The 14,751-nt window shown below is 41.3% G+C and overlaps 1 protein-coding gene across 3 annotated transcripts in view; it reads right to left on the reverse strand.

Annotated features, from left to right (window-relative positions):
* MLXIP (MLX interacting protein) overlaps positions 1–14,751 on the reverse strand; it is a 53,863-nt gene that overhangs the window by 37,993 nt on the left and 1,119 nt on the right. The window lies entirely within an intron of this gene.

The raw sequence follows: 14,751 nt of genomic DNA on the forward strand, positions 1-14,751 counted from the left end.
CCCGAAACCGGCACTTCTGCCACAGAGGATAGTGTAACATTCTCTGCACGACATTACAAGCCTATAAATATACTGCAAGACTTCAGGGATCTTATTCTGAAAGCGACTTAAGTGTTTTAAAAAGAGATGCTCCCCCACCTCTCCCCTTGTGAAACAAAGCTTTCATACCAGCTGTCTGCAACCAATTCCCTGCAGCTTGAAAAACACCAGACTTACTACCAAATTCAGTTATTAAGGACTCAAGACTGCAACAACACATAGAGTTTATTCAACATTTACGTAAAAGCTGAACCAGAAACTACACAAAAGACAGAAGTAGACTAAAGGCACCGTTGTGTTATTACTTAAGGCTACTGAAAGATCAAAAAAAAAATCCCATAGAAAGATAATGTAGGGACAAAACCCCTTCCGGAGTTAACATAAAACAGACTGGAATGAGGAAAGAAAAAGGAGTTTAAAAAAAATTTAAAAATAAAAACACCTCTAAAAGGCCACGTGCACCTGACAGGAAAAGTCTCCACTTAGAGCTTTGCTGGATCTAGGTGCAAACAAATGCTTTAACAATACCTTCACCAAAACCAGCCCTTCAATTTGAGATGAACATCACACAGACCTGTGAAGCAGCAGTTCCTCCTGCTCCTGCTACAGGAACAGCCACATCTCAGAGCAGGCAGTGAAGCTCCCTGGGATCCACGAAAGACCACAGCCTCCTAAGAAGGTTGAACATTCAGAGAACAAATAGTGGAAAGCAGACCTTCACCTCTGGGTCACCAGCTCAAACAGAAGCTGTGGAAACTTGTCTGCAGCAGTGCAGGAAAGGCTGTGCAAGTGACCCTTCGTTAATTAACTGGGACATGGCGGGGAGCATACTAATGCTCATGACATACGACCCTCACCACGCTTTTCCCAGATGGCTCTCATTATCCATGTAGGATTGGACAGGTCAAGGGAGATGCCTGGTTCCCACACACAGATGGAGAGAAGATCAGCCCTGTCCTTAGGAAAGTGGCTCCAGTCATGCTGAAGAGTAGAGTTTTACTTTATAATGATGGTGGTTATGGTCATTATGCTCACCACAGCACAGGGCATTGATGAACGCTTCATAGGAGTTAACTTTATAAAGCAATATTTAATCTCATTATATGTGGTGAATATCAGAGAAAGACCTTGGGTTGACTGCAATATAACCTTTAAAAGTCATTCCTTTGCTCACAGTAACCACCATGCTCAAACATCTACCAGCAAAACCATTCAGAAATTCTCACATCATTCACCTGTGCACTAGGTAAAACACATAGCTGGACTGACCTACCCCTTTCCTTACAAAGAACACATTTTCAAGTGGACCGAGATGGTTTATGTCCCAAAGCAAGTGGTGACTTCCCCAGTAAAACACATGACAATATCAGCACTTCCCTGAATCTTACTATAAACAAAACGAAAAACCCCGTCACTAAGTGACCCTCACACAAGCCTCTTCTTTGAATCATGTTTTGCCACATGCAAAATCACAATAAACCAGTCTCAACCCTCACTCTGTAGAGTCCCTTAGAATGCTCAGATGAAAGGTAAATAACATTTCTTACATGTTTATTGCTATAGAGAGAAGCAATCTCTAAACTTCCTATGATCTGTCTCCCCATTTTAAAAAGCCTGTTACATCCACACAGACTATAATCACCACATGCAGAGGTCAGACCCCAAGCCTACTAATGTGCTAATAAAAACTGCTAATAAAAATTTCAGGCTCCTTAATCTCCGCTAAGATTTTTACTGGGGATTTGAGTGTTCTACTTGTATGACTGGATACTGAAAACAGATGGGATCCATGCTGGGCTCCTAAACAACAGCCTTCACAGACCAAAACTTTATTAGAAACAGTAATGAATGGGCTTTTATAGCATATTTCTGTGCATCTACTTACAGAGTCTCTAAGTTTAGTTGCGCTCTTCAGTAACATTTGCTGATTTGATGAGTGAAATCTAATCACATGGTTCCTATGAAGGGTTAACTATTTCACACAGCAAGAGGGACAGACCAGAACATATGGAATGCCTCTGGCTCCCATGCAGTTTGATTACAGATTACCCCTCCATCATAGGAGGAATGACTCAGATCACAGAGTCATTCAAGTCACAAACACTGGCTGGCTGCTTTCACAATACAGTGGAATACCCAGTACCTTCAGGCAGTCAGTTAGGGAAGGCAGCAGCACAGAATGAGGCTGGTAGCACAGAAAGCAGCCATGCAGCAACATAAACTGGGTTTATCTGCAGCTTCCAGTGACCAAATGCCACTGACACATACTGTCCTGTGCTGCCCTGAAGAAAACACATTTCTGTACCAAGCAAAAACTATAAAATGAGAGCACTCTAAAGCTGTAATTTTTGTAAGGCAAAAGACAAATCTCTTTTTTAGAAGAAAGAAAGGTTAGCAAACAGTGAAAGTGCTGTCTGGAATTTCTTCACAGCTGATACTAAAACACTGTCTAACTCACTCTAGTACTTGGCATCAGACATCACCTGCTTTAGCAAGAGCTGTAAGAGCACCCATACAGGCTGGGCCAAAGGTCCAGCTTTCCCAGCAGTCCATCTCCAGCAGTGGACACAAGCAGGTGCTCAGGGAAGAGTGAGAACAGGACAAGCATGCTTGTATGACACTCCCTCCAGCCCCCAACCACCAGCCTCCTCCAGCCCCTCTCAACTGTAAAAGAAAATTATATTAACTATTCTGTTAACTTACTCCTTAAAAGTGACTTGGAAGAACTACATTGTTTCTCCTTTTACTGTGTTTATGGACACCTTTCCCCCCCCCCCCCCCATACCCAGGTGAGTTGAATATGTGCATTGATTTGGCAGGTCTCTGCTTTGAAAAGAGAGGGATAATGACATTTTTAATAGAGAAAAGCCACTATGGTGGCTACTGCACCAACTCGGATGCCCCAGCTTTTGGATAGATTGCTTCAGGCTCTCAGCTATTTTGCAATCTCTGCTTTTTATTTTCAACAGGTTTTAGGTGTCAAACATGGCTGCTAATTACCTGAAATAAGTGCAGTTTCCTCCTTGAGGATATTTGTATCTTTGATTGAGTCGATTCTCTCATCCCACCACTAGGTTCATTTGAAATAAGCTGCCAATACGCAAATACTTACCTGGCTCTGAAGCAGATCTAAGTATTTCACAACCATATCCAAATCCTTTGACTTAGTCTTTTTCTGAAAGTTCCATATCCTCAAACCCAGAAAGTCATTATTGTGTGTGTTCCTAGGTCGCTAACCTGTTTGCCCCACTACAACCCCTCCTCTCAATGTTCTTTCTCAAAAGCTGTGTTAGAAAGAGCAAAAGCAAGTAGATCGTTCCCTTTCACAGCTTCATACTTTCCCACATCTGGCATACCACTACCATATTTTCTATCCAAGTTCTCTCAACCTCCATCCTGTCAGGGACAGATGTTTACCAAGCAAACAGAAAGCTGGACTAAGCTGAAGTATCTGTGCAGATATGTATACAGGGAAACATTTATACCTTCTTTGGACACTGTACAGAATGCGCTAACATGAGAAGCATGACGTGTAACATCCAGACCTGTACGTGCTGCTAATAGACAAGCAAATGACAGAGCCCATTCCTGAATCCACGGCACAGCTTAGCAGAACCAAGACTTCGTTGTGTTGCCTCTCACTCAAATACTGCAAGTTCTTCTGATGCAGGCAGTTGTCACTGTAAATATTATTAGCAGAGCTTGACTTGCCATGGATAAGCTTGTTCACACAGCTACAGCTTCTGTACAAACATTCAGAAATTCATCAGAATGAGCAGAGACCAACCATCCTAGAAAATAACAAGTTATATCATTCTTTGCTCTGGGAAATGTGGCAGCAGATAATAACCATATCCATTGATTGGCAGATCAGGAATGCAACAAGATCTTCCACTGGCCTCTTCCTGTTTGGCACTTCTTCTCTAACAGCTGCCAGGCCCACAGTCCAGGTATTTCCTTTTTACCTTTTTTTTAAATTTTCCTTTTTATATGCATGCCTTTCTTTTTTTACCTTGTTGATTACTTTTGCCTCTGACACTGCAAAGTAATAGTTTTCAGTAACTAACACAGGCTACATCAAGTGTCATACCACAGCACCAAAAGCAAAAGTCTGCATAACAAGAAGATAATGAAGAGCAGTCATGGACTTCAACGAAAAATCACAAAGAACTGAGAAGCTCTTCCACAATTCATGCTCCGTTTGGTCCCTGTCCCTTTGGGAATGGTGTCAATAGTGAAGACAAACAGTGAATAGATTTAACAGCAGCCTACAATCTGTATGCAAGATGCAGCGAGAAGGATTTAGCAGAGTAGCCTGTAACAGCTCACATGTATATTCACATGAATGTACAGTTACTAGATAGTAACTAAATGCAGTGGGCCCAAGTTATTTTTAGGTCTATTGTGAAACCCCAACGTCACTTCATTCCAGCTGCTCCAAAGATACAACACCACCATCACACAGGCCTGGACTCTGTATCATCACTCCCGGTCTGATGGTCTGAGTCTAACCCTTGCCCTGCCCTAGAATTTTGCTGCCAAGGCAACAAAGCCCCTGGCACAGCGAGGACGATGTGGGCAAGAAGAGTGTTTTGGACAACCAGTTCATGTGGGCTGGGAAGTGGTCTGGCTGTTGGATAGAGAAGTCGTTGCATTCGCTGCAGCCCTGCTAGAGGTCTCACAGCCAGGCTGGCCAAGGTCACTTCAGTTCATGTGTCCTTGAACTGCTGCAGGCAGAGCACCCATTACTATGGGACCTTGAGGGAAGGGAGGATAAACAAAGTGGCAGAGAGAAATGGAGACAAGAATTTTCAGAACATCCCATGCTAGAGAGTTCTGAAAACAACGAACTTGACAGATCTCAGCAGCAAAAGCATCCTTCATCCCTCTGCAACGTTTTCTTGGATCTTGTTACACAGACATATCACTTAAAAAGAGGACTAAACAGGCTTCACTGTTAGAAGGACCAGTGAAAAGAAAAGGCCTCATCCTGTTTATGTATGCTTCTGCGGGTCTGTTCTAAGCAGCAGTACAAGATGCAACACAAACTCTTCAGGACAGAACAGTCTTGTACACCTCTTGTACCCAGCCTGGTGGGACACAGCCCCAGGATCAACTTCCCACAGCTATTCCAACGGCAGGAAGGCTCTGGTGTTCACACAAGCTCTCGACACGGTTACTCTGAAGCATCCAAATAAGCAGGACTCTTAGAAGAATACAGGGTAGATATGGCATAGGAGGCAAGCAGTGCAGAGGACCACATGTATACCATGCAGAGGGTTCGGACCAGGGCAGACTTGCAAGCTGCCACCTTCCCCCCAGATCTGCAAGACTCAAGTATAAAGAATGCAGCTGCTGTCTCACTTCCAAAACTAGTAACTTCTTTCTCAAGAAGGGCAAACCTATTACACAAGAGCAAGGCTATGTGGATCTTCTCCTTACACCCTCGGTCACCCTTAATGCTCAACTCTTCAATTCTTGTTCTTATTCACAAGCCAACCCTAGTACAAGTAAACCCCACCTAACACCAGCAAAGACAAGACCACCCTTCCATCTCACAACTGAGCTGGAAGAAGCCTTTTCATGTTCATGCAGAAACAAAGCTGTAGCAAGCATCAGATCCCTGCACTTGTGTAAGGACAGCTCTCTACGGACTAAAGAGGTAGATCTCTCGAGCTTTCTTCCTTTGCTCCTTCAGTTGAATGCAGCCTCAGCTCTTCTATTTCTGCTCTAACTGTCCCACAAAAATTCTGTCCTCTGTTTCCCAAATCACTGAGAGAACGCATAGAGAAATATTGTTAATCTGCAATTAAAGAGAAGCATAAGCAGCAACACATGTGTACTTTACCCATAAAGATAGCCTCTGCTTGATCTGGTGTGGTATAAATAAGCAATAAAGATACCTCTGGAAATCTCCCACTATATTAAAAAAAAATATTTATCTCTGTATGTAGCAAGACATTTCCATATAAAAAATTCAAGAAAAGGCATTAAATATAGCAAAAAGGACTGCATCCACTGCTTCCCTGCAATACACCATCAGCTAAACTAGAAACAGAGATGAGAAAGCCTCTAACTGCACTACTGTTGTAGATAACACTGTGCTGTGAGCACAAAACCAAGGATCAAAAAGCTGTCTAGCAAGTCATTAAAATTTAACAAGTCATTAAAATCATTCTGCGATTTTCAGAAAAAGTGTTCAATTCATTAAGCAGCATGCTTAGCTACTTAAACAATCAAACCCTTTTCCTAGCATCACGGTACATCACAAAATGTATCGTGTCAAAGGGGTTATCTGTAGGTCAGCAGTGGCCTGGCCAAAACACACCTATCGCTAATTAATCAGAACCTGCTATGTGATAATCCAAGCGGTGGCCTGCAGGCCCTTCCCATCTGGCCTGTCATCTTTCATTTTGTCTCAAAGGAGACAAAGCAGCTCCAAGAATCACTCCTAACACCCTGGGCTTTGTACCTCTGATGCACCTTCCAAGTGGCCATGGTCCAGATAACTGACCAAGGGTCAGAATTTTGGATTTAACTGTGCCTTGGGCCTAGATGGCTTCCTACAGTCCTCTCCAATCCCGATTTCTGTCATCCATCTGACGGCACAGCTGGACAGCCCAACTTTAAAAATACTACTGTTTCACAAAGGTAACTGTTGCTGAGCTTGCTCTTAAGTAGCACCCAGAGTCTGAATACCTTAAGGCACAAACTGATATCTACTTAGAGATGGAATGGCAATTACCCTGCAGCCAACTGTTCACACTGCCACGGAATGGCCAAGGTGTCAGGCTCTCCTTTAACACTCGCTCCTCAGAGGCACTAAGCCTGTAAGAGACCTGTAAGAGATCGCCACATGTATGAGAATGACAGTAAAATAAACACTATCCCCACAGGAGTTTGAGTAGACAAACATCTGCTCAATGCAACACTACATTTAACACAGTAAGGCAGAGTCCAGCAGCTGCAGCACATCAAGCCAAGGGAGGGAAGCAGACAAGGAGCCCTCATCATTCCTGCTTGCAGAGCAAAGACAGTTCCCTAACAGGCAGGGTCCTTCAGCAAACAGGAGCAGCACATTTGCCTTCTGAACAAATCTCTTTTGCAGAAAGAGGTCATGCCTTGCACGGCAACTAAGCGTCTGATAGCTCAGGGAAGCTGACACCATTTAGACTTCCAAGCCCAACAAAACCAACTCTCCACAGGTGAAAAATCCAAATTCCTCTAAGAATAACAGCAGCTCCCGTTGTTCTAAAAGCAGGAGGGTTTTCTAGATTCTCCAGAAGGCCGCCATCAGAACAGACTCGGGAATCCAGAGCTGATGCACCAGGTATTCAAGGCTTCCTTGGCTACAGCACGAGGGGAGCGATGATGCCTCTCAGAACCACAACTACCAGTCACCACAGGCAGCAGGCACTTTTCACAGGCAGTTCAGTTTGGTGAACGCCAAAGGCAGCAGACAGCAGAACACTGCCTTCCAGAAGTATTATGATTACCATTAAAATACCAGCCTGGTTTTATTACCCTGTAATTTGCATCTGTAGGGTTCTTCACCCTTACAACAGGCCAGTAGTTTTTCTAACAGAGGTGTCAGTAAACAGCACATCGTCTTCCTCTTCCCCTCCTAAATCTTTCTTCCATTTTTTTCCTTTATTATTTAAGTTTGCAGCTGAAGTGTCATCTTTGATATGGCTTCCTTTTAGACTCCTATGTTCGCTCACTTCTAAACTTCATGCCTTTGTTTCCCCCTTTCAAAAAGAGCAATACACACATCTGGGTCTCTGAAGTATTGAGGCTGTTTTGGTCATTTTTAGAAGGGAGAAAGGGAGGAAAAAGCAGTTAACTGATTTATCTAAGATCAACAAGCCAAGAAACTAAGGGCTAGCGAAAAGCTTTGTGCTTGTGTCACAAAGTAAATAAGCTGTGGCAAACACACACTAGAACATTTCCGATGGCAATTACTGCTTTACTTACAAAGAGATGTCTATATTAATTACATTATGAATGGCACCAAGACAGCATGTTTTACATTCAAAACAAACAATCAAAAATGACCTTCCAACCCCCATTTGAGCAAACAAACAAAAAAATATTTTGAAAAGACCATGTTTAGAATTTCTATTCTAGTAGTAAAACTATTAGAAGCAATTTCTGGAAAACCTAGCTTTTCCTAACCCCATTTTTCAAGTCTTCCTGCTTCAGAAACTGTGACAATAGTGTAATTCTAGCTTGCACTAAAAACAATCAGATTCAGGTTTTTCCATCACTGTCTGAAACACAAAGAACCAACTCTATTTTCTTTGGAGGCAACTGAAACAAGTACTTTTCCTAATCATCTTCATAATTGTTTTATAGACATGTTAAAGGTTTCCTTCCCAGAATGAAAGGAAAATTGTATGAAAGCTGTAAAATATTTCTATAGCCATCAAAGAGTTTAGAAAGCTTGTCTTTTTCCTCAGAAGTAGCTTAGAAGTTTTGTCTTTAAAGAAACTGCTTGTGCCAGTGACGTTAAAGTATCAAAGGACAGATGAGGAAAACTGTAAATGCAATTAATTTCTGCATACAAAGGAAAGGAAGTAGCAAGCATATAGTCTGAAGTCTGTTAATTAAAAATGAAATACCAGATTAAACCCAAACTGGTCCAAGTTTCTAAACTGATAAGGTTTTTTTGCTGCTGTTGTTTTGTTTTAAAAAGGCAAACCTTTCTCTCTAACAGCAAAAGGAAGCAAGGCAGCATTAGACCCCAACTCCCCTGCCCCCACTTTACTGTACGATCATCCGCGACTTCCATCCCTGGGTCCATCCAGCTCACTCTCTCCCTTTATCAGGCACACCCTCATGAAGTGCTTCCTATCTAACTCTCCCATCACAGATCAAAGCATGGGGAAGAAATGCTGGACTTCTCTGACTCCAGCCACACCTTCAATCATCTACCCTTATTTTCCATATCATATTCCCTCTCATACCTATTTCTCCTCCCCTGAACAGCACTACACCGGCATCCTCTTTTCTCCCCAACTCATCATTATCCATTCACCTTTATCCTTTTTATCAGATCTCCGGTAAGTACCACTCCAATCTCTTTTCTTCTCCACAATGTCTCTATCACACTCGGAGACTTCCCTTCCCTTGCTGCCATTCTGTTCAACCCTGCTGCTGAACATTTATTTCCTCACTCACAGGGAGTTTGTAACCCGGACTCAAACCCGCCCAGTCAGCTGAAAGGTTATTTGTTTGACTTGAACTTCACAGTATCTTTTTTTTTTTTTTCTTCCTTCCTGTTTCCATCCCTGTGACCTCCTCTATCAACACCATCCAGCCCAGGTGGCTTTATCTTGGCCCTTCTAATTCATTCAATGCATTCCTCAAAGATCTTCTTAATTTTATTGCAAATCTCAGCGAGCTTCCAGCCTCACTCCTTGCCCTCTCAACTCTTCCTTCTTTGCAACAGATCTCTGAGTTACTACAGGGAAAATTCCACTCACATAACAACTTTGAGAGTTCACTCTCTACTTCAAGCCTGTCAACTTCTGTGCAAATTTAAAATGCCTGTCTGACATCTCAGAAATGCACAGCCATCAGCTCAATATGGCTACAAAGCTCCTTTTATTCCTCCCCACCACTTTCCAGCTTGCTGCATCACTAGATACCCCTTTGTTTGATTAAGACTAATCATAGCTTAAGGACACACAGAGAGATAAGCAGCTGCTCAAGTGACTGTATATCAACTCTGCCTTCCAAAAGAATGGCAATTTTTTTTTCCCCTGCATGGGAGAGTAACAAACAAGAATGATTCAGTGACCTACTAAAGGAGCAAGTGGGAAAACATGAGTAAAGCTAAGACCTGAATTTCGGGTTTCTTGGCTTTAATTCCTCTTGCCACTCAGCAGAAAGAAATTAGAACGGGTAAGGGGGAGACAACTGGAAATCAATGTGTTAATTTCTGTTGCCACCTAACTCTAGTTCACTCAAAGCACATCATAATCACGCAACACAAAATCTTCACTAGAAGTAATTTCAAATTTCACAGTTCAGACGAACTTTTTTCAGACCACGCAAAAGTTATTGAGAACTGGCAATCTGAGGACAAACTAGCTCCCTCTTCCCTATTTCAGCAATCCATCAAAAATTATGGTTATGAAATCCATGCTGTATTTAAGCCAGAAAATAACATCTGTTTACTGTGTGAAAACACAAGACAAGAGAACTACAACAAAACATGTAGATTAAATAGTAAATCAGAGGATGATACCAACGATGTGCTTTTTATATGAAAAATGTGACTATTGGGCAGCACACCTCTGTAGTAACACCCTACACAGTCAGGTCCACAGAAATCACTAAAATCTTGTGACCTGCAGAGCCACCAAAATAGCCAGGAGCAGAACAAAAAAAAATTGTTCCTGTATCTAAGTCTGGCTACAGAATTTGTATTTTCTTCGTGTAAGAAAGTATGTGTAGCCCTGAAGACACCAAAACCTTAACTTCAACCAAGGCCTCTTCACACCACCGCCATTAAATGTTTACTCTGGCAAAAGAAATTCATCTTTGAAACAAGAACAGCTCAGCAACCTTTTTGCAAACCTTTCTGAGGTTCAAGGTTGTCAAGGTGGAATTTAAAAGAGCGTCTTATATAGAGCTTAAAAGCTTGTGACTGTATCAAGCATTTGACATAAGCAGGGTAAGAGGCTCAGTAACAATGTTCTGATTCATATTGCACTCTGAATATAGCATCCTTGCTTTGAAACGACCCGTAACCATGAGCACTTGTAACACAGCAACTCTGCTCAAATTAGGCTTAATTCATAGGATGAATATAGGTGTTTTTATCAGAGTAGTTCCTACAAGCAGTATATAAAATATGTAACTAAATTGGGGAAGTTTTTAATCTCAAACCTACTATCACCATTGCTAAGAACTTCCCGAAACACATACTGCATTATCAAAGAATATGTGGCAAAGGTGCTTTGGAAACAAGCTGATCCCTAATGTCACTCCACTGATGAAGGGAATATTTTTGGCTTACATCTACATGAAGTCAAGGGGTCATATTGCTAGAGGAGAGAGATCTAGAAATGACCTGGCAAGCTTTTCGCACGGTAGTCTTCATCAGAGTTCCCAGACCCCACTCCCCTGTTCTGTGCAACTTTAACAAGCAGGATCCAGAAGGTTTTAGACAAGTATCTGATGCCAATGTTAACACTCTTACCTAAAGTGCAATGCCTGGCATGTTCCTTAAGCTCATATTAGAAGGTGAAAGAACTCTGAGGCTACTTAACAATAAATGAGCCCACAAAGGCATCTTCACCTACTCTATCATACCCTACCACTAAGTAAGATGGACATCAACTGACATACTAATACGTAACAGAAGTTTAAAAAGAACACCACCCAACTGAGTGCGAGCAGTATCTTTAATAACTCCCAAAATAAAGTTCGTGCTTTGTTTACATGCTGTTCACGACCACACACAACTGACTAGCCCATTCTCTCAACTGCAGAGATCGTCTCCCCAGCACTGCACAAAAGGGAACCTTCATAAAGACAATTAATGACTTACATGGTCCCAGAGCCTCATCAACCTCTTATTTCTTTAGAGGGCACGGATAAGACACACTGGGTGAGTACTAACTGAAGTCTGCACCGTCACTTATCCATTTTACACCTAGAGAAAATAACTAAAGAATCGACTTAAATCTACATTTTCCAGGAGTAATACATTTTATTTCCTACTCCCTGCAATGATTACATTAGTCATTCCAGCATGATTTACCTCTCTACCACCTCCACATCAAAACTCTGAAGATAACCAAGCACAATACCACTGATTCCTACCGCATCTTTTTCAGAGCTCCACATGCAGAGTTTAGAATGTGCAGATCTGCACTTCCAAGTGCGTATTTCAGGTTTTGAGCATTAAACAAACTATACATCGCTGTTCCCAAAGCAGAGCTTTCCACACAGAAGTTCAACATCCCCATATTCCAGCCTGTTAGGGAAATAAATGGTTTACAGTGTCCTTTCGTAAAGCATAATTTTCACTTCACATAAGCCTTCAGTCTGCACTCTACAAGGAGCTGAACATTATTCTTCTGCTGAAGACAAGAGCTCTCCAAAATGAAGAGAAAAAATTCTGTCCCAATCTCAGAAAAAAACTTGATGATATGCTGCGGTCACAACATTTCAGAATACAGTTCAATTTTGGGAAGTTACTTTTGGGTAATGTAATTATTTGGATAATTGCAAAGTTATTAAAGGGCTTTACTAAATTAAATATCAAAATTACATATCATCTGACTTAATTCTGCTTAATAACAGTTGTAGGGCATATAACCATTAGCATCGTTTCTCATCAGAATGAGCATGAAAGATCATTTTCATTTCAGAAAGCACATTTTTTAAAATCTTTTTGCCTTTAAAGTGTCCTGCCTGCCATAAGGTCAATTATAGGTACCTACACACATCAAGATCTGCAAGGTCACACTGTTTTAAAGGGCTGAGATGAAGGGGCTAAAAGAGGAAAACCAGGCTTCTTTTACCTTCGTCAGTGTCGTACAGTTCCCGCAATCAATGTCATAAGAAAAACGGGTGACATTTAGATAAAGTACAGCCTGCGTGATACCTGTTGTAAACCCTAGTGTTTATAAGTAACTTATTGATTTAGAAGATTGTTTTAATCTCCTAACTGTACAGGGGAGTATGCTATGGTCATATTTTCCCCTGTGAAATGGCTCATCTGAAATGAGGATTTTCAGCCTGCGCAACTGGATACGTGACTGCAACAGCTCTGATGAAAATTAAAATCAGGTTAGCTTGTACTGCTCAAAGGCAGGAGGGAATTACTTCCCTCGTGTTCAGAAATAGCTTTTTTTATCATAAAAAAATCTGACAGCAAACAGTGCAAAGCAATATTAAAAAAAGATTTACAGTACAATTAAAGGAGCCCAGGCTACACTGTGCATCCTAACGTGAACGTGATTCAGCATAAATTTGGTCGCCTTCAGACATAAACCACCCTCAGTAATGACCTAGGTAATCTAGAAAAACTTTGCTTTCTAGCTCATTGGTAAAGGTAATGGATACCACCCAGTTTAGCCCTTCTTCTTAAAACTTTAAACACTGAAATACTAGCAATGGGTGTCAAGTGTAAATAAATATTACACACAGAGCTCTGTTACAGCAACTTCCTTGTTTTTGTATTTAACATAGCTGCATTACCCCAGCTCTAGAAACATGATGAGTTAGCTCATGCCCCTCATTGCTGGTTCTGCAACAGCCACAAAGCAAAACTGACACTTCACCTTTTGTTTTGCAGTTTTTGGTGTTGGCTTCCACGCCCCCAGTTCTTTTCTAGAGTGAATGTCTATCCAGCAAAGGCAGTACGACAAATGTAAACACAGAATCTGCGTTTCACCCGCGCGAGATCAGACAGACAATAATGGGAAAGATACAGCTGAGGCAACAGCAATGAAAACATCCCCATAAGCCAACCAAGTTCAAATCAAACTTGAAGCACAAAAGGCAGTTGCTGTTTACCCCAGTATCGTGTGTTCCATGAGGAGGACATGGACAGAGAGATCACTTCTAAGGTAGAAAGGGTCGAGCTACCTGCTTAATCAATCATTTATTAAATGACGATGACTCCTCATTTCATCACCCCAAATCAGACTTTCCAAAATTATTTTAATCCTTTTTAGACCCAAGTTCACAACCGCTTTGTTCGGCAGATTTTAAAAATTTATCACAAAGCCATCGAGTAAGCAGGCTGAATCTGGGCAGGATGCTGCAACTAAGGAAACCTTAAGGTATCCAAGTACAGAAGTATCAAGAACATGCTTTTCTTTGGTAGCCTTTAAGAAGGTATTTTCTGCACCCTGCATCATACTACCACCAACCAGCAGGATAAAATTATTTCTGCTAAAATAGATCTGGTGCTCAATTTATGCATCTACATCAGACTTCGGTATTGTCAAAATAGTATCACAGAATTATTCCTTTGCATTACATGTGATCCTCAGTTTCAAAATCCCAAGGATACACTGGTGGAAGAACAACATAAAATAAAGCTGATGGAGGCTGATGAGAAGATACACATCTAGTTCTGTCCCTCGCAATAATTGTGCTTCCTTTGCATGTTCCTCTCAGCTTGTACAATAAAGGCAGACTAGTTAATTTTTAGTTAAGTTTTACATTTTTATTTCTTTTGTAAATGCAAATAATTTATGTCTACTGTTGTATGCACCTTATCTAAGATTCGCCCTCCTGCAGTAACTAATAACTTGCTTGGTAAAAATTATCAAAATTAGAAGATTACTCGTTAACTGTACAGAACGGATAGTTCTATTGTTTCCTCTTCATTGAGCAATACTTAAATAGAGGAATTTGGGGTGGGTAAAGCTAAATTTCTTCTAGCAACCTCATATGGATCCTATAAATGAAAGTAAGTATTTCTGTTGATATGCTCAGAGGCATTTTCCATCGTTCCTTTTAATCAACTTCCAAAATACGCTCCACAGAGAACATCAGATTGGATCCAATTTCTGCTATATCACATGGAACAAAAGACTCGAGCAGGCATACATCTTTTCAAAACACTTGTATTCCATAGCTCTGCCTCCATTTTGGAGGACAGACAAAGGGGATAAATGTGAATATAATGCTTTATTTAAATAGATGAAAAGCAAAACTGAAGTCTGAGCAAAAGGTGCAGCC

The sequence above is a fragment of the Strix aluco genome, chromosome 18, assembly GCF_031877795.1.
Source record: "Strix aluco isolate bStrAlu1 chromosome 18, bStrAlu1.hap1, whole genome shotgun sequence".
Classification (NCBI taxonomy): Eukaryota; Metazoa; Chordata; class Aves; order Strigiformes; family Strigidae; genus Strix; species Strix aluco.